Here is a 24,041-nt window from a genome sequence, read left to right as displayed (position 1 = left end):
GGTTTCTAGTTGGCCAGGTACTTTTCCAGTGCACTAATGTATTCAATAATCTTCATCGAGTTATAGAGGGAGGAGGCTAATTGTGCCAATGAAAGTTCAGCAGTGATATTAGACGTGTTGGTCAAGGTCATATAACAACTCATGGAGGAGTCTCACCTTGCAAGGAGTTATATGATTCTGGGTCCCATGATCTGCCCACCACTTGGCACTGCTTGGCACCTGATATCTGGAGACCTGATAGCTAATGAGGGAGGTGGATCCCAAGAAGCTGGTATAAAATCCCAAGTAAAAGCCATCAGTGCTATTACCTGTGTGAATTTCCTGCACAGCCTGGCAATACTCTTTTTCTTTCACTGCTTATGTTATTGGCCAGACCCTGGTATTATGTCTGGCCTGAATCTTCGTCTTTCAAGGGAGCGTGCAGACCTGTAGAGAGATTCAGTCTATTATATCTCATCTCTGAAGTAATGTGATAGGAAAGCGATTGTTCCCCATTGCCTCCGAGGGCAAAGCCTCACAGGAAATTAGCACAAGGCAGCTACACACATTCTGGCCCGTCAGCAAGAAAGGAGCTGCTGATGGAGAGGGCCGTGAGGTGCTGGGGATGTGCCTTCCAAGCAGGATATGAAATGCCTATCGCTAGCGAATTGAAGAATAGAGAATGTTCTGGGCGGATCTGTCGAGAAGTCTGAGAGCAGGAGGTGGTGTAAAATTAGCTCTGACTAAAACTCCCCCAATTCCTTCCTCTCCCCAAACCCCCCGCTACCGTATGTTGATAGGTAGTCTGCGTACACACATGAATTTGTTTTGCTCTCTGTTTCTGAAAACATGCGAGGCGGGATCTGGGTTTACATTCCCAGAGAAGACCCTGCTGTCAAAATGGGACCACCTGTTGGTGATCGAAGAGGTGACAAGAGGAGACGGAAAGAAGTACAGCCATCTGCCTCGCTCCCTGGCTGGTTCCTCCACCACCCTCTGCTTTGTGTTGGAAACGCCACACCACTATAAGCACAACTTCCAGGGAGACTTCTCTCATGATTGTTCTGTGTGCTTTCCTCAGGCTGGAGCTAGTGCGTCTATAAAAACACCTTTGCCGTGCTGGTTGGATATGAGTTTGCTTGGTTAGGCCTTTCTGGATTCCTCCTAACACCATGACATAGGATCCTTGGAGGATGTGGAAGAGGTTTTGAACACAACACATTGTGCCCCTCTCTGGCTTTATGCCTCCCAGTAACGTACAGCTCAGAGAACTGGACATGGCCCAGGGCCTTTGTGGCTTAAATAATATCAGCCTATCCACACACACACACACACACACACACACACACACACACACACACATACACACACACGTGCACACTTGCTTTAGAACCTGGGGCTTGTCTGCTGCTGCTGCTGAGCCCTCCCTTTGAGCTAGTTCTGTGACCATATGTGAAGGGGCTCGGACCCTGCTACCCAAGATCAAGCTTTCTGTGGAGACAGCTTTAACATGGACCAGGACCTCAATTCTCACATCCACCCAGACTATGATCAGCTCAGGCACCAACCTCCATCTCCGCGTCTGATGCTGATGAATCAGGACCCAGTTAGGTGAACAATCAACAGCTGATGAAGCATGAGCTAAACCTGTGGTTGCTTGAAACCACGCAGTTATTGTGACACAGCAAGAGATAATTAGCTTGAGTCTGTAATCTTGGAGGTGGCAGGAATTGCTTCTAATCTCTTCCCTTTGGGGTTGATTTTGTACAGCAAAAAGCTAAGACTAAAATTACATACAGAGATGACTGGATCAAACAGTCATAGAGACAACACCTTGATTTTAATGTTGTATTAATTTAAAATCATTTATTTGGTATACAGAAAATTACAAGTAAGGTTGGCCTTTCCCAAACCCATTTCTTTATTTCTATTTGTAATCACTCATAGATTTGAAGTATTTTCTTTGTGCAAGCATTTCACTTTTATTTATAAACATATGTATGTTTGTACATGTTCTCTCTAGAAATAAAATCTATCATTATTCAATGACTCACATTTTATTTTATTTTTTAATTTTTTTTATTTTTGGGTGATATAACATTTTTAATTTTATTTATTTATTTTAAATTTTTTAAATTTTATTGAATCACCATGAGATAGTTACAAGCTTTGATGTTTGGGTTACAATCTCACAATGATCTAACACCCATCCTTTCACCAGTGCAAATTCCCCACCACCAATATCCCCGGTACACCCCCTCTCTCCCACCCTCCCCCTGCCTCTCAGGCAGACAATATTCCCCATACTCTCTCTCTACTGTTGGGCATTATAGCATGCAACACAGATACTGAGAAGTCATCATGTCTGGTCCATTATCTACTTTCTGCATGCATCTCCCCTCCCGACTGGTTCCTCCAGCCATCATTTTCTTAGTGATCCCTTCTCTATTCCATCTGCCTTCTCCCCTCTGCTCATGAAGCAGTCTTCCAGCTATGGGGCAATCCCCCTGGCCATTGTATCTACCGTCCTTGGTGTCAGCCTCATGTGATACTACCCCACACTCCACAAATAAGTGCAGTTCCTCTATGTCTGTCCCTCTCTTTCTGACTCATTTCACTTAGCATGATACTCTCCATGTTTATCCATTTATAAGCAAATTTCATGACTTCATGTCTCCTAACTGCTGCATAGTATTCCATTGTGTAGATGTACCAAAGTTTCTTTAACCAGTCATCTGTTGTAGGGCACTTGGGTTGTTTCCATATTTTGGCTATTATGAACAGTGCTGCAATGAATATATAGGTACAAATGAATGACATACATTTTAGCTGTATTGTAGGATAACATTGGGTTTGTCCTTTCAGCCTTGCTGCAGGGAACTTAGTCTACCTTAAAGCAATGTCCTTTCTGTATGGACACAGGAAGACAGTTAATATTATGCTTTGTAACTTGGGAGCTGATTGACTCCAATAATATTTGCTCCTGGGCATCTGCTTTCTCAACTCAGTTGCCCTTAATTCCTAGCACCCCAAAAGTAGGGTCCCAACGAGGGATGGAATGGACCCAGGGCAAGCTATGAGCTACCCTGGCATCGAAATGGGCCAGGCCAAAGCACCACAATACTCAACTATAAGTTGAGAGCATGGTCATAGACAAATGCTGTCATGATCCAAAAGTAACGACGAGACTAAGACCCTGGTGAGGTTAGGAAGACTGTGGTCTGGAAGATATAGTGAATGTCCTCAGAAGAACTAAACTTTAAGTCTGATATATCTCTTACTGTGCTCATACAGAATAACATTGCTAGAAATATTAGAAGCAAATTTACAATACTATTTAAATGAATTACTAGCTGAGGAAGGAAGAAAGCAACACACCCTTATTTGGATCCCACCCTTGAGCAGATCTCCTAGTAATCTGGAGTAATCTCTTTAGATGAGATTTTGTTAATCTCCTGGAGAAATGGTCTTACCCTTCTTTGTTGATTTGTTAATAATCAAACCACCTTTGTGACACTACTTTTTATGATTGCTATATAAACTAAGACTGTAAGAGAAGTAGAGAGAGGGGCAAGACAGAAGTAGCAGAGAAAACACAGAGGAGAAAAGACACAGAAGTGGAGAAGATAAAGGGCAGAGGTAAGACAGAAGCAAGGAGAAGAGACAGAAGCGGAGAGAAGAAGACAGAAGACACAGGAGAAGACACAGAAGCAAGAGAGAAGACACAAAACAGAGAGAAGACACAGAAGCAGAGACAGAGAGAGGTCGGAAGAGACTAGAGGAAAGACTACAGAGACAGAGACAGAGATAGAGAGACATACAGAAGAGAGCACAGCGGCACACACAGAAGTAGAGCACAAGGAGGAGCCATCCTGATCCGGTCCATACACAGCAGCTCGAGAGCACCAGACAAGAGCGGCAAGAGAGAGCGAGCTGCCTTGAGAACCCTCAAACAACACAACACACATCATCACACCCTCCCGAGTGCACGTTTGTATTTTTTACACTGTATATCAATGCTCTTTATGCCCATGTAAAACTTATTCTCCCCCTGCCTGTTAATGGACATTTGGGGTTGCTTCCATTATTCAAAACTATATATCTCTGAAGATTACTGTATATGTATTTCCTTGTGCATGTATGAGGATATTAGCTAGGAATCGTTTTTTGAATCATTTAGTGTGCAACTTCTCAATTTTATAAGAAATTGCCAACTTTCCAAAATAGCACTAATAATTTCAGTTTTAATGAGCAATGCTTGAGTTCCAGTTTTCTCACATGCAGCAAATGCTTTATGGGGGTTAGGTTAGGGGCTAAATTGAGCATTTTAAAAAGTCAGAATTCATATAAAGAGAGTGAGGGACAAAATATTTAAATATAACAAGTGTTAATATATTTTTGCCGCATGGTAAAATAGTATCTTAGTTTGTGCTTTATTGATTCTGATAAGAGAAAGTATTTTTATGTTTATTAGTCAGGCAGACTATCTTTTCTGTGAATTTCCTGTATATATCATTTTTATATTTATCTATTGTGCCTGTCTTTTTCTTATTGCTTTTTAAAAGGTTATTTATATGATATTTACCTCTTGTTTTTATAAATGTTACAAATATTTTTTCCAGCTTGGTGTTTGCCTTTTATTTTGTCTATAGCATATTAGCAATACAGAAATTCACATGGTGATGAAAATTAATGCAATCAATCATTTTATTTAATATGCAGACTTCTTTTTTCCTTCCATTGTTGTTTGAATATTATTTTCTATATCACTTTGTAAGATATCTGCCTATATGTTCTTTAATAATTTTATGTCTTTCCATTACTCTGTGTGGAATTGAGTTTTGGGTAGAATGAGAAAGGAAACATACATTATCGCATATGGAAAGAAAATTATTTTTTATTTTTAATTACTTCACTTCTCATACTGAATTTTAAAAACATGCCTATTAAACACCGAGGCTGGAAATGTTTGGCTCTAGTTGCAGGTTTTCTATCCCACTCTACTCACTTCCTCCACTGTTCTTGCATTAATTTGTATTCTCCTAGTTACCCTAACTTAAAGACAAATGTTGCTCAATAGTGAAATGTGTTCCTCTTCCTTGTTCTTATTTTGTAAATAGTCTTAGGTAATTCTACACTATTTTACTTTATATGTGAGGTTTTGAAGCTTCTGAGAGTTTTCACAATTGTGAATGGACTTCCTGTATCTAAAGACTAATTGTGTATTTATAATATTGAATCTTCCTATTGGGCTAACATCCCAACCACATAGATCTGATGTGATGTTCTTGACTTTTCTATTTCTTCCCATAATAGCTATGCAAGCTTGTTGGATTATTCTGTAGAAAAATTATTTGTCTAATTACTTTCATTATGACACACCAAAACGTTTTTAGGGGTCACTTCTGGAGATGCTTTAGGGGTCCATGCAGCGCCAGAGTTTGAATCCCTAGGACACCCAGATATGTTCCAGCCATCTTAGCTATCCTATAACCTCAAGTTTTATTCCCGAGAAAGAATATTCATTCTATATTTTCAGATTTGCCCGCTCGAGCAAATCGAAGATCAACAGGACTACAAGTGATATTTTCAGATAATATTTGGTGTCAGTATATATTTATGTGCACAGATACTTTCAAAATTCTTAGTATAAATCACACCTTAAGTAAATCAAAAAGAAATTCCTCTCTTCTTTCTAGTTCTAAATATCTTTTGCTCATCCTTATCTGATGATAAGACAGAGCCTGGCAAGCTACCCATGGCGTATTTGATATGCCAAAAACTAACAAAAATGGACTCATTCCCCTGACCCTGGAAGAGCCCCCAATATGGCAGTGCTAAGAAGGATGGACAAGGAAAGGCTGATAAAATCTCAGGGCCGATCTAGACTGCCAAAACAAAGAAGGACTAAAATGACTGTATGCACTTTTAATGTACGGATGCTGGCATTGAAAGCATCCATTGAGGACCTGATGGTGCAAGCACAGAAGATCAATTATGACATCATTGGACTGACCAAGACGAGAAAGCATCCAACACATCACATCATTTTCGACACTGGGAAAGAACTCTTCCTCAGAACATGAAACACTTGAGGCGTCAGTGGTGTTGGTGTCCTTGTCAACATAAACTTAGCCATGAGCATTGATTCGTTCGAATCATCCTAACAACCCAAATTGGATGCTTACATTAGAATAGATGTGGCTCATTGCCAGCAGTTTCTATCTTTGTCGTCTACGCACCAACATCTAACTACAATGAAGAAGAAATTGAGAAGTTCTACATGGAGCTGGAGAAGTTCTATAAAGAAGACCACATCTTCTACAAGGTCATTGTCGGTGATTTTAATTCCAAGATAGGACCTAGAAAGTCACCCAAAGAATTCCACATCAGGACCCACAACCTAGAATGGAACGAACAGGGTGAGAGACTGTCTGAGTTCACCATGTTGACCAAGACCATCCATGGTAAATTGCAGTTCCAGAAAGCTGAATCTAAACGCTAAACATGGGAGTCTCCCAGTGGACAGTTCCACAACGAAATTGATCACATCATATTCAATCAATGGTTTTGCCTGACCTATGTTGCTGTTGTACCAAAATTCCAAACAGAATCAGACCACCATCTCCTTCGTGCAAAATTCTACTTCACGGAGCGAGGAGAAAGGGCTGCAAAGTTTAAGAAGGTAACTCCCAGAACGACCACCAACTGGGTGCTCTTTGGCACTATTGTAGCAATATGGGAAGATGCCATCATTGACAACATCAACGAGGAATATGATCAACTGGTTCAGCACCTCATGATTGTGTGAGGAATGCAGAGAGAGAAAGCCACAAAAAGTTGCCTGTCTTTGAAAACTCTCGAACTCATTCGTCAATGTTGTCTGGCACAAGCCTCAGGCAATCACAAGCTAACCTCTGAGCTCGCAAAGCTATGCAGAGAAGTGATAAAGGAAGACTTCAAGAGAGAAGAGCAGCAGTGTTGGCCGATGAGGCAGAAGCTGGGAAAAGTATTTGCAACACCCACCTGTCCTTTGCCAACTATAAGACCAAGATGACTGCCCTCCAACATCCTGATGGACCTATCACATCTTCCAGAAGGGCAATGGAAAGGTTATCCATGACTTCTACTTGGATCTCTTTGATAGCCACGTCCATCTGCCCACATACCAAATTCCACAGGATGGATATGTTGTTCCCAGCATTCTTCCTTCCGAAATCCGACACGCCATTTTGTCGGTAAAGAAGCATCCGGTCCAGACAAGGTCAGACCCAAACACCTAAAGAATCTGCCGCCAGTACTCGTCAATACACTGGCTTGGCTCTTCACATGCTACCTATCTGAATACAAGGTTCCGTCCCAATGGAAAACCAGCAGGACTGTTTTGTTGTACAAGAAGGGAGACATCCACAACATTGGCAACTATAGCCCAATCTGCCTGTTGTCTGTCGTCTACAAGTTATTCACTTGAGTCATCCTGAATAGGATTGGCAGAACACTAGGACAACCATGCAAGCAAGCTGGGTTCCAAAAAGGATTCAGCATGATTGACCATATCTACACGGTAACCAAGCTCATTGAGTTTTTGCAAGAGTTCAAGATGCCACTCTGTCTAACGTTTATTTATTTATTTATAGCTACGTGTACCTGAGTTGAGAACTCAACATGAGGAGTGACTTGGCACCAGAACTGTGCAGGAGGAAGAGAACAGCTTGGAGCACCTTCTAGAGCATCGAAGAAGTGGTTAAGAGGATGAAAAACCTCTGGCTCTGGGAACATCTTTTTGACTCTACCATTATTCCTGCACTAACATATGCCTCAGAAACCTGGGCCCTATGAAAACAGTATGAGAATGCTATTCAGGTATCCCAAAGAGGAATTGAAAAAGACATACTAGGAGTATCACGTTTCACTCAAATGATTGAAGGAATCTGGAGTTCCTACCTTCATTGATGGTCAAGAATCAGGGATGCTGTCTCATTTGCCAAGCCATCAAAAATCAAATGGGCCAGACAAGTAATGCAATTCAGAGATGACTGCTGGGCTAGAGTTGTTACTGAGTGGATTTCACAGGACATCAAAAGACCATGTGGCCGCCCACCAATGAGATGGTCAGACTTCTTCACCAAAACCATGAATGAATGATTTGAGGCTCTTCCTTGGAGTGAGCAGATATCACTGGGCTACACTAGCACGCGACAGGGACAAATGGCGCCTGCTTGAGCAAATCGAAGATCAATGGGATGACAAGTGATACAAGTGATACCAAATATTTATTGAGAATTTACCACATGCCAGACACTAGTTAGATGCTTGTTTATAATAGTCCAAACATATAAACATACCATCCTTCCAACATGATAATTAACACAATAAGATCCAAGTACAAAATAAAATCTAATGCAGTATATTTTAGATGCCATAGTTGAAAACTTAGTTATGTAATTGAGAATAGGTATTGTATTAATTTGAATTTATTTACACAAGATAAAATAATATAGCAATCAATGATCATAAATTGACTTTCATTGCTTTATTTTCTGATAATTCCATTTGACATTTTTTAAAACTTTTGTTGGAGGAAGAAATATGAACATTGTAATATACCTGGGGGATGGGAGGGAATGTAGAGACATTGATGGAAGGAACAGAACATTGTATTGGAACATTGTATGCCAAAACAACTCTATTGTGGGCAACTTTGTAAATTACACTGTCTTAATAAAAAATATAAAAATAAAATGGACACTCCTTCCTACATGTAGCCTATATTATAACAGGAGAAAGCTTGGAGACATAATGAAGTTAATGATGTCAACTTGAGGTACTTATGGTACTTGTGGTATCTTAAGAACCATAAGATAAAGACATAAAAGGATTAGAGTATTTAGGTGTGGAAAGCACAGGCTGTCATTTTACCTGGGATCACCAAGATAGGCTGAACAAGGTGGGATATAAGGAGAAACACATATAAGGGGAAGGAGCTCACCTGATGGAAGTCTGGGGCAAAGCATTCCATGTGAAGGGCATCTCAGACAAGATTCAAAGCAGTAGAGATGAGGAAGAAGATGTCTTCTGCATTTTCCGTTGGATTGGATCTGGTTTATGAAAACTCCTAACAAAGATTTTGTGTTTTGATGCCTATCTAAATTACACAGCGGGTTCCTTCTTTTCTTGGTGTGGTTTATTACTAGCTTATCTCATGTCAAGCCTCTTTGCTCAACATGAGATAAGCTAGTAATAGACCACATATTTATTATGTGGATAAAAACTGTATCCATGATGCAGTATATTTTTCTATATTTTAGATTACCTTTGTGTTAATAAATTACATAAACTTATAGTTTTTGTAGTCATAATTCAGTACTGGTCTATAGTCTAGTAATACTTACAATGAGTTGTATTAATTCTGCCTTTAAAAATGTTTTGCATAAAAAGTAAAACTTGTATGAGAGGGGCTGCAGCGATAGTACACTGGATAGGGTGTTCTCCTTACATGCAGCCAAGCCAGGTTTGATCCCTGGCACCCCTTATTATTCCCAAGCCCCACCAGGAGTGATCCCTGAGTTCAAAGCCAGGAGTAAGCCCTGGGTACTGTTGGGGACTGCTCAGGACCCTGAACGAAAGAGGACCCCGAAACCTTTACCCTGGACAAACCGGAAAATTCCATTACCAGCTTTGCTTGACCTGAGGCACAGGTGCCCTTGTGACAAAGGAAATAGCCAAACTCAAGAGGTAAAAGTAGCCCAGGGCAGTTAACTAAGAGACGCCATTAAGCCCCCCATTAAGTAGAATACCTTCCTCTACCTTGTGCATTCCTCCTGCCAGATGCTCCTGCCAGATAGACCCTTGCCTTCCCCTCCCCACTATTTCTCAATCTACTCTTGAAGAATGTTGTAAGCCCACCTAATACACCCCGAACCTTTCCTTATTTGGTCTGAGAAGACACTTCCCTGATGATTGACAACTTATGTACCAACCCCCTGCTAAGAAAAGTATAAAGCCAGCGTGGCAGTTAATAAAGTTGCCCTTGATCGGCATGTGTCGTCTTGGGCCCCCTATTTATTATCCTCACTAGTTTTATTTCAGGTCAGAACCGCTCACAGAACCCACCCAATTAGGAGCGCTTTCCACTGTTGTCTCTCTGCGGGCCGGAGAGATCTCCAGGGGAAAGCGCAGGGTACCACTGGAGGTGGGACCCAAACAAACAAATAAAAGTTTGTAGGAGAATTAGCAGGGAAAATGAGGTTATGAAATTCATTTATAATGGATAGACTTGCAGAGTATCAGGCTGAGTGAAATGAGTCAGAGAGAAAGGGACAGACATAGAAAATTAAACTCATTTGAGGGAATATAAAAAAACGGTGTATGAGACTAATACACAAGGACAGTAGAAACAAGAGCCATGAGGAATGGTCCACAGTTGGAAACTTGCCACAAGTGCTGGAGAGGGGGCGTGGGTGGGAAACGGGGGAGGGCAACTAGGATAGAGAAGCGACCACTATGACTCCTGGGTGGCATCAGGGAGCCATATGGGGTGCCAAAAATTAAAATAGGCTTAGTCATGTGTAGGATAACATGGGGTTTGTCCTTTTAGCCTTGCCTTAGGGAACATAGTTTACCTTAAAGCAATGTCCTTTCTGTATGGACACAGGAAGACAATATTGTGCTTGTAACTTGGGAGTTGATTGACTCCAATAATATTTACTCCTGGACATCTGCTTTCAAGTTCCTAACACCCCAAAAGCAGGATCCCGACGAGGGACAGGATGGATCCAGGGCAAGCGGTGAGTTATGTGTTACCCTGGCATCGAGATAGGCCAGGCCAAAGTGCCACAATACTCAACTATAAGTTGAGGGCATGATCATGGACAATGCTGTCATGATCCAAAGGTAATGACGAGATTAGGACCCTGCTGGGGTTAGGAAGACTAACCTGGCCTGAGGACTGTGGTCTGGATTATATAGTGAATGTCCTCAGGAAAAACCGAACTTTATATCTCTTACTGTGCTCATACAGAATGACATTGCTAGAAATATTAGAAGTAGATTTACTATAACTATTTAAGCAGATTACTAGCTCACACCCTGACACACCCTTGTTTGGAATCACACCCTTGAGTGGATCTCCTTGGATGAGATTTCCTTAGATGAGATTTTGTTTATCTCCTCAAGAAATGGTCTTACCCTTCTTTGTTGATTTGTTGAAACCCACCTTTGTGTCACCACCCTATGCAATTTGCTATATAAACTAAGACTGTGGGGCACTGAGGCGAGATAGAAGAGACAGGGATAGGAGAAAGAAGACAAGGGAGACAGAGGAAGAAGGAGACAGAGGAAGAAGACAGAAGACGCAGAGAGACAGACGCAGAGAGACAGACGCAGAGAAACTGACACAGAGAGCACAGTGGCACACACATAAGCAGAGCACAAGGTGAAAGAAGTGAGAGCAAGCAGGACAGAAAGGGGAATATTAGAAGATCCAGAGAGATATCGAGAAAGGGGAAGAAGCAGAGAGAGAGAACGAAATAAACTGATCAAGCAACCAGTTTGGCCTTCTTCCTTCCTTCGCCTGCCTCATCATCGCCATCAACCTCCCCTGGGGTGGGGAAGCGGCTGGAGACTACCGAACGCTGGCAGCGGGAGAGATAGAGCCCCACTGGGCCCTCTCTTCTCTTTTTGTGTTTTTACACAGTCATGTGCAAGACAAGTGCCTTTACCCCGGTACTCTCTGTGCCCCACCTCAAATGCTTCCTCTGGAATGATTGTGCACAGGCATGCTGGGATTTCATCTCATGGCATTACACAAGATGAATTTACTCTCCCCATTGTATTCTCCAGGTTGATGATCAGAGTCAAATCTAAGCACACACAAAGGAGGGCACAGGTCAGCCCAGGACCCACCTTACAGACCCTGACAGCAGAAAGTTCCCACACTCTACAGTAGCCACCCTGCTCGCAGCAAGACCCCACTGCTTGGTATGAGCTTCATCCAGAAATTAATTTGCTGAAAAATTCAGGTATGTAGACATTGTGACTTAAATCTCCAGGCTTTCATGAAGTTGCAGTGGGCTACCTCCCCCCACCTCCCTGTACTTCTGGAAGCCCCAGTAGTCATGCACACACCCCAAAGTGGCCACCCAGTTAAAAATTTTACTCCAGCTGTGTCACCCCATTAAAAATTTTTGACTTCCTGGATTCACAGCCATACAGCATCCCAAATAACGATGATCTACAATAACGATAAACCAGTGGCAGCACACCAGGTTGGATGGGATGTAAAATAGAAGGCAGTCTATCTCAATTAACAAAATAGAAACACAGAAGGCTTAATCTATAACATTTTAGTAATCTCCTATACATGAATTTAATGGCTTCTAGGTACAACAATCTTCATTAACTTTCTTCTAAGGAAACATTTTTTTGATCATTCTCTTAGCAAATGATTAAGAGCCTGCTATGGGGACAGGCTTAAGGTGTGGTTGGGAAAATTGGAGACAATGGTGGGGGAAGATGTAAAGGTGGTGGGATTGAAATATTGAATGCCTGTAACAAATCATCATGAACAACTTTGTAAATCACAGTGTTTATCTGAAGTGTAAGGGGAAAATTGGAAAAAAATAATAAATTAAAAAACAAACCTAAGTACACACTGAGAGGTGGAGGGAAACAGTATCTTCCTAGGAAGAAACCATCCACATCCCAAAGGAGCTTCATGGCCTGGTTTATGTACATCAGACACAAGGATGGACATAAAGCTGAAGCTCTGAGAACAGGGGCAGGAGAGACAAAACCACAGGGCTGGTGACTGAAGCTGAATTCACTGTCCTGGTATCACTGCCCCACAATTTAGGGGGCTAAGAATTTGAGAATACTTCAGGAGTCTTTGGGGAAAAAATTCACTGCAAAAGCGTCTAGATATGTAGAATGTGGACTCAATGTGCTGTAAGGAGGTTAGTAGAGGTCAGATTTGAAGACACACTGAGATGTGGAGATGGGAATTCTGGGGTGACTTTGTGATGCAGGACCCTGGAACCCACCATCTGGCTATATATCCTGGGAGGGTCCAAAATTACAGTGCAGTGTGATACAGCCTATTGGTCAAGTGGGAGGGTCCATTGGCTTCATGGTGAAGAAGCCAAGTAACAGTTTATCATCAGTTTTCTGAGAAAACTGATAGATAGATAGATAGATAGATAGATAGATAGATAGATAGATAGATTGTGTGTAGTTGCCTTTGAAAGGCAGCAATTAATCACCATGAACAAGGGGAATTCAATTGCTTGAATGTGGATGGAGAACATCCAGCCCACAACCATGTAAAGCCCCCCAAATCATGTGGCCTGGTGGTCTGGCCCTGGTCCATGACAGAATAGTCACTGCCTGTGACCTACCTGCCTTTGTTGTCTAGCCTGCAAATGACAGTTTCAGTAGCCAAAAGGCCTAAGCAGAAGAAAGTTTCTTTACCCCTGCTCTAAGAAGTAAGTCTGACTTAACACATGCAAATGAAAGCCAGGTGGTAGCTAATAGGTCACACTAATAGGCTAACAGGTATCATGGTGAATACAGGACCGAAGACGAGGGTGTCACCAGATTCTATAATGGGAGAGCGGGAAACGTGTAGAAAAGGAAGCTAGTGGTAGTCTGATGTTAAGCAATACAAAGTAACTCACAGCTGTGTTTACTGAGTGTGGGTTAGTTCACACCACAGAGCCCACTGATTGCAGAGGAGGCAATGACTAACGGCTTTTACTGCTACTGCTAATACTTATCGTATTACCCTAATACCATATTACAGTATTACAGCAAGGATCATTCTGGTTCTTTCACAGATATTCCTATCTATCTATCTATCTATCTATCTATCTATCTATCTATCTATCTATCTATCTATCTATCTATCCATCTATCTATCTACCTATCTATTTATCCATCTATCTGTCTATCTATTTATCATCTATCTATCTAGTGTTTTCATAATGCATTGGAAATATAGATGCTTTTATAACTGATACCTATGAAGTCTGAATTTATGCTGGTATTATAGGATGGAAAACACCAAGATAGCCCCATAATTAGCTCAGGAGAGCATTTTGGAAGTGAGTTGACGAGAGATTTTTGGGCCTTTGGTTGTCTGTGTTGGTTTTACTGAGTTAGCTCTTCAAGCAGGTGACTGAATCATCAGGATAAGTGTTTTCATGACCTACCAGAATATTTTCTTTGGTTTTCTTCTCTGGGGCTATTGTGGTAAAAAACATATCAGTAAATCAAATGCAAGTAATGACTTCTCATTATTGCTACTCTCAAAGTTTCCCAGAATAAATATTCTATTCCTTGAGGAATTGTATACATTTGAACCACAAGTAAAGATGGGAGGATGAGGCTCATTACCATAGATCTTTAGTGAACCTTCTAGACTCTTATACAATGGGATCTTGGCTGTTGGTCTTGACATTGAGACAATCTGAAGGGATCAGCATCTGACCACAGCTGCTGTTTCAAGTGTCTTCTTTACTGAAAATTTTAAAGGTTTTAGCTACCTAGCATGTAGTTAAAGATTTAGAAAAAGATGTTTTATGCCATTTTAATTTCTGATTTAAAATATAGAAATTAATTTTCCTTTACATGACAAGGAAAGCAGTATATCTAGTTTTAGGGAATGTTTGATATTCAGCTTTATGTCAAATACTGTCAATTAAAGCTGGGCTAATAAGAAAGATTCTCATACCCTCTGTAGCAAAACTTTCCTTCCACAAGATTTTGTTGTGTGGTCTTTATTATTATTTCTTGGTCATTTGGCTTTTGACAGAACCAAATTCTGGGTGTTGTGGAAATGTCAAATTGTTATAAAAGTGTCTCATCATACTCACCTAATGCATATATTATTATTATTATTGTTATTGTTATTCTTATTATTATTTGCTTTTTGGGTCATACCCGGTGATGCAAGGGGTTACTCCTGGCTCATGTAGTCAGGAATTACTTCTAGCAGTGCTTGGGGGACCATATGAGATGCTGGGAATCAAACACAGATTGGCCACGTGCAAGGCAAATGCCCTACCCACTGTGCTATCACTCCAGCCCCACATATTATTATTTTTATACTTGTTAATTTCTCCTTTAACTGTTAATAAATATTTCATAGACTAGCTATGGTTTGGGGGTCATATTTTGAGCAGTCTGCCTGATAAAGCAGATATATGAATAGAGCACAGATAGAGATAAATATGCATGTGTACATGATGCATATATATGTAAGCAAATATGTGCACATTGTTATATTTACATAGCACATATGTTGCATTTACCAAAATGTATATGTGTAGATATAGATATACTTGTATATGTCTACACACGTGAGCACACACTGATCATAAAACAAAAATTTGAGAAATTAAAGACACTAAGAAGCAGGATATTTTGATGAAGATTTTAGTGACACTGTGGTCTAGGGTAAGTATTGACCTTATAACACTGCAACTTGCCACTTTGAAAGTTCTACTTCTACTAAACAAGAAGCCAAGCACTTAGCTGTCCTCTGCACTTGAAGGGGTAAAATCTGCTTCATTTGGGAATGCTACTTCAGCATGTTAAATAAACAATCTTTAGACTTACATAAAAAGTTTTCCAAGGGTTCAGACTTCAGGGCATGATGCTCTGCTCTTTGGGTCAGATCATTCAGGGATTAATGACGTATCAGTAGTAAAGCACCGTAAGAAGTCTCTTGCAGATCCTGATGGAAGTCGAAGAACACATCCAAGATGCAGGTACAAAGTCAGGAAGGCTCTGCCATAGACCTGAAAAGCTAGATCCTCGTGTGATACTGCCAAGTGGTAGAGGCAGAGCAGCAGGAATTGGGGACCAAATGACTGTAGCCTGCAATGCCAGAGGAGCAGTAAGGCAGTCTCACACATCAGACACACCTCAGACTCCACTGAGTTACATATGTTAGCAGCTATTGGCTAACAAGTCACAAATAAACTCCACATCAAGGGACTGGAAAGTACATTCTGCCTACAGATGGAAAACAAAGTTACTTACCATGTCAAACATCAATGGCATGGGAAATAGAGTTCTACCATGGAATTGAAGAGTAAACTCTTTTTCCCCTGAAACAGTAATTGATTATGTCACAGCTACTGAGGTATGAAGGTGGACAGGTAGACCAGAGTTGGAACTGAAGTGATACATTCATGGGCCAGGTTCTGAAAGATCCAGGAAGCACAAGAGGCCTGTGTGAACAGACACTATCTAAATTTCCTTCTCTCAACTCATTCTTATAGTCTCATAGTGGCATTAGAAGTTCCTGTAAACAACTGGTACAAGAGGAAAGGAAGCTGACCTGATTGGAAATGTGTCAATAAATGTGAGTCGTATGTCATCATGCACAGGAAAAGAACTAAGAACTATTGTCTTCACAGTTTCAAAGGCACAAGGATGGTTAATGGTCAAAGGAAATCCTTTAAGGGAAGGACTAACCAGATATCTTGAACAGAGAGAGAGAGAGAGAGAGAGAGAGAGAGAGAGAGAGAGAGAGAGAGAGAGAGAGAAAGGGAGAGGGAGAAAGGGTGGGGGTCTAGAAGACAAGACAGACTGACTTCTGGCACAAAGACTTGACTGATGAACTGGAAACCTAAGAGTACAGATCTAACAAAAATCTAAGAGTACAGATAAGGACACTGTGGGAGAAATGATATCCACGTGCAAGAATGTGGATTTTCAGTCTTTTCAATGTTTTGCCTTGTAATGAGGCCCAGGAGACAGCATACTTTATAGGGTAGCTGCTCCATCACTGGAAGGGATGATGGTTTCTTCAGTGCAAGTCAAGAGCCTCTTAGTTAGCTGCTATGATGAATGGCCAGTAGACTTTGGTGTAGAGATGAAAGCTAGGCATGACTCCAAAATGCTGACTTTGCCTTTTCTATGTGTCATTCAGCTGGATCTATCTACTGCATACCTATGGTATTAGCTAAAAGAGACATGGAATACCACTCATTGGAGTTCTCACTGGCCAGTTAACAGGTCATCATCCCATTACTCTATATCTAACATGAAAATAATTATTAGAATAAATGTAATATATGCACAGGTCTATACATCATTACAATCCTGGGCTTACAGGAGAGCCATCCTGTATACAACAGAACTTCATAGAAAAGGCCACATTCAAAGCTAAGGAGACTTGGCAGTCATTTTCTGACCATAGGTCACATGGCTCTTGTCCATACTATTACCTAGCCTAAAGGGTAGAAAACCTGTCCATTAGAACCCCATCCATGAAGGGATTTGTCCTTGAGGATTTGGTTTATGTATTTAGCCAACAACAACCTATGGTTCTGTATCTTCTGTGGCTGGAGAAATAGATGGAAATATGAATGTCTCCTTCACTCTCCTACAGAATTTCTGGTTTCGTTCTACTCAGTCGTGAACTATGCTGTAGCAGAAATTCCAGTTCACAGCGCAGGGGATTCAGTAAACATATCACAGAACCAGAAGCTGCAATCTCACCTTGTTAAAGCAGGTTTCCCATGTGTGTGACTAATCAGATAAAAGATGGAGGTCACTTGACTGGTGGGGCCAACAGGGCTTGTTGAGCCTCAGGAACAGTGTGATGAGGGTAAATGAGAATGCATTCTTCACTGTGGTATTTCTTAGAACTAAACTTAGGCACAACTGTCGATGAACAATTACAACACTGACAACCCAGAAAGTGGAGGGAGTGAGTGGCTATGCGACTTCTGGAATGTGAGATCTGATCGGGGAGGGGTCACATATCATGGCAATAATCTAACTGTCTTCCAAGAGTGTGGGAAACCTGGAATGCCAACAGGAAAAGGGAGGATGGATCTGTATGTGGAACCAGCTGAACTTATGTGCCATTCTCTCCAGGACTCATCCTTTTTGCTTTTGTTTATGGGAGATGCTCTAATTTCACTGGAGATGATGAGCAGTTGGACCAAACCCAACTTTCAGACCTTGGAGGATACACAAAGGAGCTATTTCCTCACCAGGCATTGTGTCCATTACAAGGACACAATCCCACATGCTGGGACCCTAGATTGTATGGAGGAGGTGGGGTATGGTGGATATGTACCCCTCTTGTTTCTATTACTACCCTCTTCCACGCCCTGATTCTCAGCCACAGTTACCCAACTTTTGGGCTCAGAGCTTATAATACTTTGACTCAGAGTTTATAATACTTCAAAAAGATAAGTACACCCACTGTATGATACAGGGCTTTATATCCCAAGAAGCCAGCAAATGAATCAGATGTTACAGCCACAACTACAGGAACCATTACCCTCCACGGACCTCTTTACTTGGTAGATATCAGAACATACAGGTGGGAAAACAATCCTCCTCTTTCATTTATTCTGTGGACAAAGCCAAGACATAGTTCCCCATTGGCACCCCGTCAGAGCAAACCCACATGGAGATGACAACTGGCTTGGTCCCTTCCCAGATGCAGTAGAGAGTGAAACTATAGCCATATGGTTTATGGCTCATGTTGTTTTGCTTCTCAAGTCTCTTCTTTGCATCTCACTTCTTTTTCATCCTTGGTCTGTACCTCCTAAGCAGAGAATCAATCTACTTTCCAGGAAATCCTGACTAAGACAGAAAACTTTCTCCCTAGGCATGTATTCTAACTTCTCTCCCAACAAAACAATCACAGAGGGGTCTGTGACACACAGTCACACCCCTTTGTGTGTCCAAAGTCAACCTTCCATACACACTGGAATCCTCTCCTTTTTTCCCACTTAGACTCATTTATCTGGCAGTTATTTCCACTGTTTCCCACACTATTCTTTCTCTTTATACTGGATCATTCCCACCAGACTACAATCATGGAACTATTCCTTATCCTAAAAAAAAACAAAAAAACCGCACTCTTGTGAAGAACACACCTTCCAGCCACTTCTGATTTCTTGGATATTTTTTCCAGTCAAACTCTTCTCATCATTCCACCCTCTCCAGCTGTTCTTCATCTGCTACTTTCCTTCCATTACCAAGATTTGTCCTCACTATGTCAACTACTAGAACTGCAGACCCGTGCCCTCTTTTTCAAAGTACACATTGTTTCCAGATGCCTAAGTTTGGCTTCAGTTGGCCTTTGCCTCTTTGGAAGTCATTTACATTTGGTTTCTAGAATGCTCCATCTTCCTCCCCTCCTTCCCACTGACAGCTCACTCTAGTTCTCTGTTACTTGAGTGTGCTCTGATTCTACATAGTGAAATACCAGATCATGTACCACTTCTCTATATGTAATTTCATCCTCTGTGACATTTTCCAGATTCTGGCTTTAAATTCTGTCTATATACTGGTGGCTGCCAGCCACACAGTTGCTCATGAGCTCTAAAAGCCAGTGTTCAGCCACTTAACCACCTGGATGTCTGAGATAATTCTCAAACAGATAATGCATGCCCATAAAAACACATATACCCAGACATACACACACATATACACAAACACTAATGCAAAAACCCCACATACACACATGCATACACAGGCACCCATACATGTGTGGAATGTACACACACATATACACAGAGAACAACACACCGACCATCTTCCAGATGCTCAGAAGGGAAATTTAGGAACATCTTCTTTCTCTCTGGCAGTCAAAGTCCACTGCCAGTGAATTAGGAATTTATTTTGGCAGTTTCTTCAAAATAAATCTTGGATCCAAAAGCTCCTGGTGTGTGCTGACCATATCTAAGGGAAAGTGCAGTGTCTCCTTGAATGCTTGCAGTGATTTTCCCCTTGTGGGGTTCCCCTCTAGATCTTTCTCTCTTAGACTTTGCTTTTCACATCTCACAAGGAATGGTTCCTTTCAAAATTGACATCCAATCAGGAGAACAAGCATCCAGTGATTTGCCAACACATTAGGTATTGAAAAAGAATCTGGGGCCAGGGATGTGGCTCAGATGTCAAGGACATACTGGCATGTACGAATTCAGTCCCAGGGAAGAAAGAAAAATCTGATCGGGTTCACAAAATCCTACATAACTGGGACTCTGGCCACTTGTGTATTTCATCTGCTCATGCTCTAGCTTCCTGCTGTACATCTAACTTGACTTTTTTGGCTGTTCCCCCAATACCCAGGTATGTGCTCCCCCCAGAACCTTTGCAATTCACTATGTGCAAAGGTTAGTTGCTGCTTCAGATGGTCTTTCCTACAGCATCTATGGCTGGTTACTCTCCAGCATTCATATCTCTGCTACATTGACCTCCTCTAATCCATTTCAGGACACATCAAAGCAATATTATGGACTGACCACTCATTACATATTCACTTAGGCTGTTTCTGCCTTTCTTACAAAAAATGAGCATTTCAGCTACTCATGCCCCTTTGCCATTATGGGAGATCTGAGCTAACATTGGTATTCAGTAAATATCTGTTGAGTGAGTCAGTGACCACTTGAAAAGAACTCATAGCTATTTTCCATTAATATACTCACACATGCGTTCATTTTCAAGTTTGTTTCTTTGAACCACTGGTTCTTTTCTATGTGATTATATATTTTTCACTCTCTGTCTTGTTACATTTTTACTTTAAATATCATGATGTTGGATTTTCATCTGAGTCTCGCTGTTGGAGATCTTGAACTCATTTTTTCAGACCTTCTTGTTTCCTTTCTGGTGTGTTGCATGAATGATGGAAACCCCCAAGTGCTGTCCTGGGTATCTGCAAAAACTCAACACCTTTTTCAGGTTTTAGGCTGATTTGATTAAATATACAAAATTTAATCTTGGGTCTCTGTCCCCCACCCCTACCCACTTTGGTCTAGGTGGAAATTATGTTCTGTTGTCTTCAGCAGGCCAGAAAATAAACTTTATTTTTGTTCATTGTGATTACTCGTGGTGCTCAGGGTTTACTCCTAGTTCTGCATTCTGCAACTCCTTGATGGATTGGGTGTCATGGGAATTGAACTCAGGTCAGCTGCATGCAAGGTATGCACTATCTCTTGGGGCCAAACTTTTAAGGTGGTGTTTTATAAGTGGAATCTGGCTCCCAGTGTAGCTCAGACTTGTGTGAGCAAGAATCTCCAACTTCACACAGAAATCCTAGGAGAAACAGACAGGCTCAATGGTTCTTAATAACCCAGAGGCTCAGAGACTGACAGTGATGAAATGTGATATATCATGTGGGAAGGTGATGAGTCTAAAAAAGTGGATGATAGTTGGGAAAAATGTCCAGTGGTGTGAAAAAAAGAAATACAAGGATGTATTTATTTTGAAGTTTCTCGTGTCAGTGATCACAAACTTTGCATTTGCAACTACACGTTCTCTTACAACTCTAGAATCCAGCAGGCAGATATAGTATCACAACACGGAAATCCTGGTACCAGCTGGAGCAGGCTCCTTCCAGAGAACCCCTCACCAGCTACTGCAGCCTTAGAGGCTGCTGGTAATCCTGGGCTGAGTCCTGCTTCTCTTCCGTCTTGACGTCCTGAATTCTTGTCTCTCTCTGCTTTGCCTTCACACTGCTTCTCTGTGTGTGCACTCACTCTTTGCCACTCTTCCCTCTATACATGTTGGCAGTTATGGCCAGGCAGCAAAATCTAGAGTAACCTCCTCACCTCAAGACCCACAACTACTTAATCACATCTGTAAAGATGCTTCCCTGTGTGGGTGATGGTTTGTTCTGCTTTTTGTTTCTTGTTTCTTTGTTCGATAAGAGCAGATTCACAGATCTGAGGGATTAGGAAATAAATATCTTTTAGAGGAACATTTTTCAGCTTTACCACAGATGGCAATGAGAGCTATAAACAAGAAAAGAACCCCTCATCTCCTGTTGTCTCCCAGCATTCCCAAGTGACAGTCTCAGAGGAGGAAGAAAGAATGGCAGAGAATGGAGCGGGTACATGCCATGCCAGGAAGACCAATGCACATTGAGGAAGCTGACAAGAAGGGTCATTGAGTCACAGTGGGGAAGAAGATGATGAAGGGAACACTGCAGGGCTCCAATGCCCAGGGAATTCTGTAACATGATCTATTATGGAATGAAGCAGTTAAAGGTACTGCTTTCATGGGCACTGAAGAGATAGTACAAGGGTTAAGGTGCTTGTCTTATACTCCACTGATGCTGATTCAATCTCCAAAATCATACAGGGTCCTCAGACTAGAAATGATCCCTGAGGATAGAGCCAGGAGTAAGCCTTGAGTACCCCGCATCCCCCAATAAGACAACCATGGCTGAATAAACCAAACTCTGAGCTTGGTATGCCATACTCTGTTCACCAAGAAGGAATACATACCAGAAGCATAGAGTACAGAGATCCTGATGAATGAGGCTAGAAGAAGATAATGCATACACTGCAAATTCATTGGGGTCCACCAAAGGTGAATGACAATCCTTTCAAATAATGGAGGTCTTTTCTGCAGGAAGAATGTATTTCCTGGAATTGGGAAGGGGAGAGAAGACTCTGGCCAAAAGAGGTCATATATGGAGAAGAGTGGGATTGCTTGCACCAAACATAGTAAGCTAAAAATTAACTTGGGTCAAAAGGACACTTTTAGAGGCGAAATAAACATCTGAGTGATGTTTTCTCCTCAAAGGGAAGCAAGCAAGGGTTGTCCTGGAGGGGAAGGGATGTTAAAAGATGTGAATATCCCCACAAATATGTGGATGTTACTTGAGATTCTGTATGAAGACTCAACACAGCTTATTGTTGTTGTTGTTGTTTATTGTCTGAGGGCATAAACTGGGCATACACAGGGGCTCCCCTGGCTCTGTTTGGCGGACACTCTTGGTGGTGCTTGGTGCTAGGGAATTGGAACCAACCCCAAAGCATGTGCTCAGCCATCGAGTCATGTATTCAACCCTACATATAGCCTTTTAGATGTGAGCAACCAATCGAGGGATCCACAGTCTCCCACCTAAACACTGGGACTTCAGGTGGTCTCAGATTTGGACTCAGAGGGCAAAGGGAAGCTCCATACTCTGGCTCGTTCAAGCGATTTCTTGGCTTTACTAGTCCATGAAGGAGCTCTGCACTCAGTAAAATTCTACATTTTATTTTATTTTTTTCTCTTTTGGAGGGCTTGGGACCATACCCTGTGATGCTCAGGGCTTATTCCTAGCCCCACAGTAGCCGTGTGGGTGTCCAGGGGGCCATACTCAGTTCCAGGTTCTGAACCAGGGCCAGCTGAAGCAGCTGTGATCTCTACAGTGGATATCTTCCACGGACTCCTCCCTGTGCCTTTTCTGTGCTCTAGTCCTGCAGATGCAAATTGAAACTGACCAATTGTGGTGTGTGTGTGTGTGTGTGTGTTTGTGTGTGTGTGCGCGCGCGTGCTCACTTGCGCACATGTGTGTGTATAAGCAGTAGAAACAGGAGGCAAGTTTTCTATCTGGGATGCTGAGGGCTGGAGTCTGAAAATAGCAGGAGGATGAACTGGCACATGTGCATGACACATGCTCCATATCCATGACACACTCTCCAGGTCCCTAACACACACTCTATGTCTGTAATACACACTCCATGCCCCTAACACACTCCATGTTCCTAACACATGCTCCATGTCCATAACGCATGCACCATATCTGTAACACACACCCCATGTCCCTAACACATGCTCCATGTTCCTAAAACATGCTCCATGACAATAACATACACTTCATATTCCTAACACAACCCCATGTCCCTAACACATGCTCCATTGTCCTATCATATGGCTCCATGACTTTCATCTGGGTGGCTGAGGGGCCAAGGAGTCTTACACGTGGCATCACTGCTCTTGTGGATGAGTCCCTGGGTTGGATCCCCAGCACTGCAGGAGCCCCACAGTAGCCGGCTATAGTTCTGGTGGCCGCTGAGTGCACCCCTCCCCACCCCCAATTCACTCCCCAGAGAGAGCTGGTGAAACTCTCCGGCTTTCCTGCTTCCAGCTGGAAGGAGCCTTCCCTGTGCTCCAGCTCTGCCTGTTGCACTGCCCTGTTCCAAAGCTCAGCAGGGCCCCTTGAGCAGAAACTGTGTCCTACCCGGGGCTCACCGACTGACCCAGCTTTAAATGAAGGTCCAGGACACAGCCTTCCCTGGGTCTGGGGATGGGGGGTG

Source organism: Sorex araneus, chromosome 3 (assembly GCF_027595985.1).
Source record: "Sorex araneus isolate mSorAra2 chromosome 3, mSorAra2.pri, whole genome shotgun sequence".
Lineage (NCBI taxonomy): Eukaryota > Metazoa > Chordata > Mammalia > Eulipotyphla > Soricidae > Sorex > Sorex araneus.
This window is presented reverse-complemented; position numbering follows the sequence as displayed.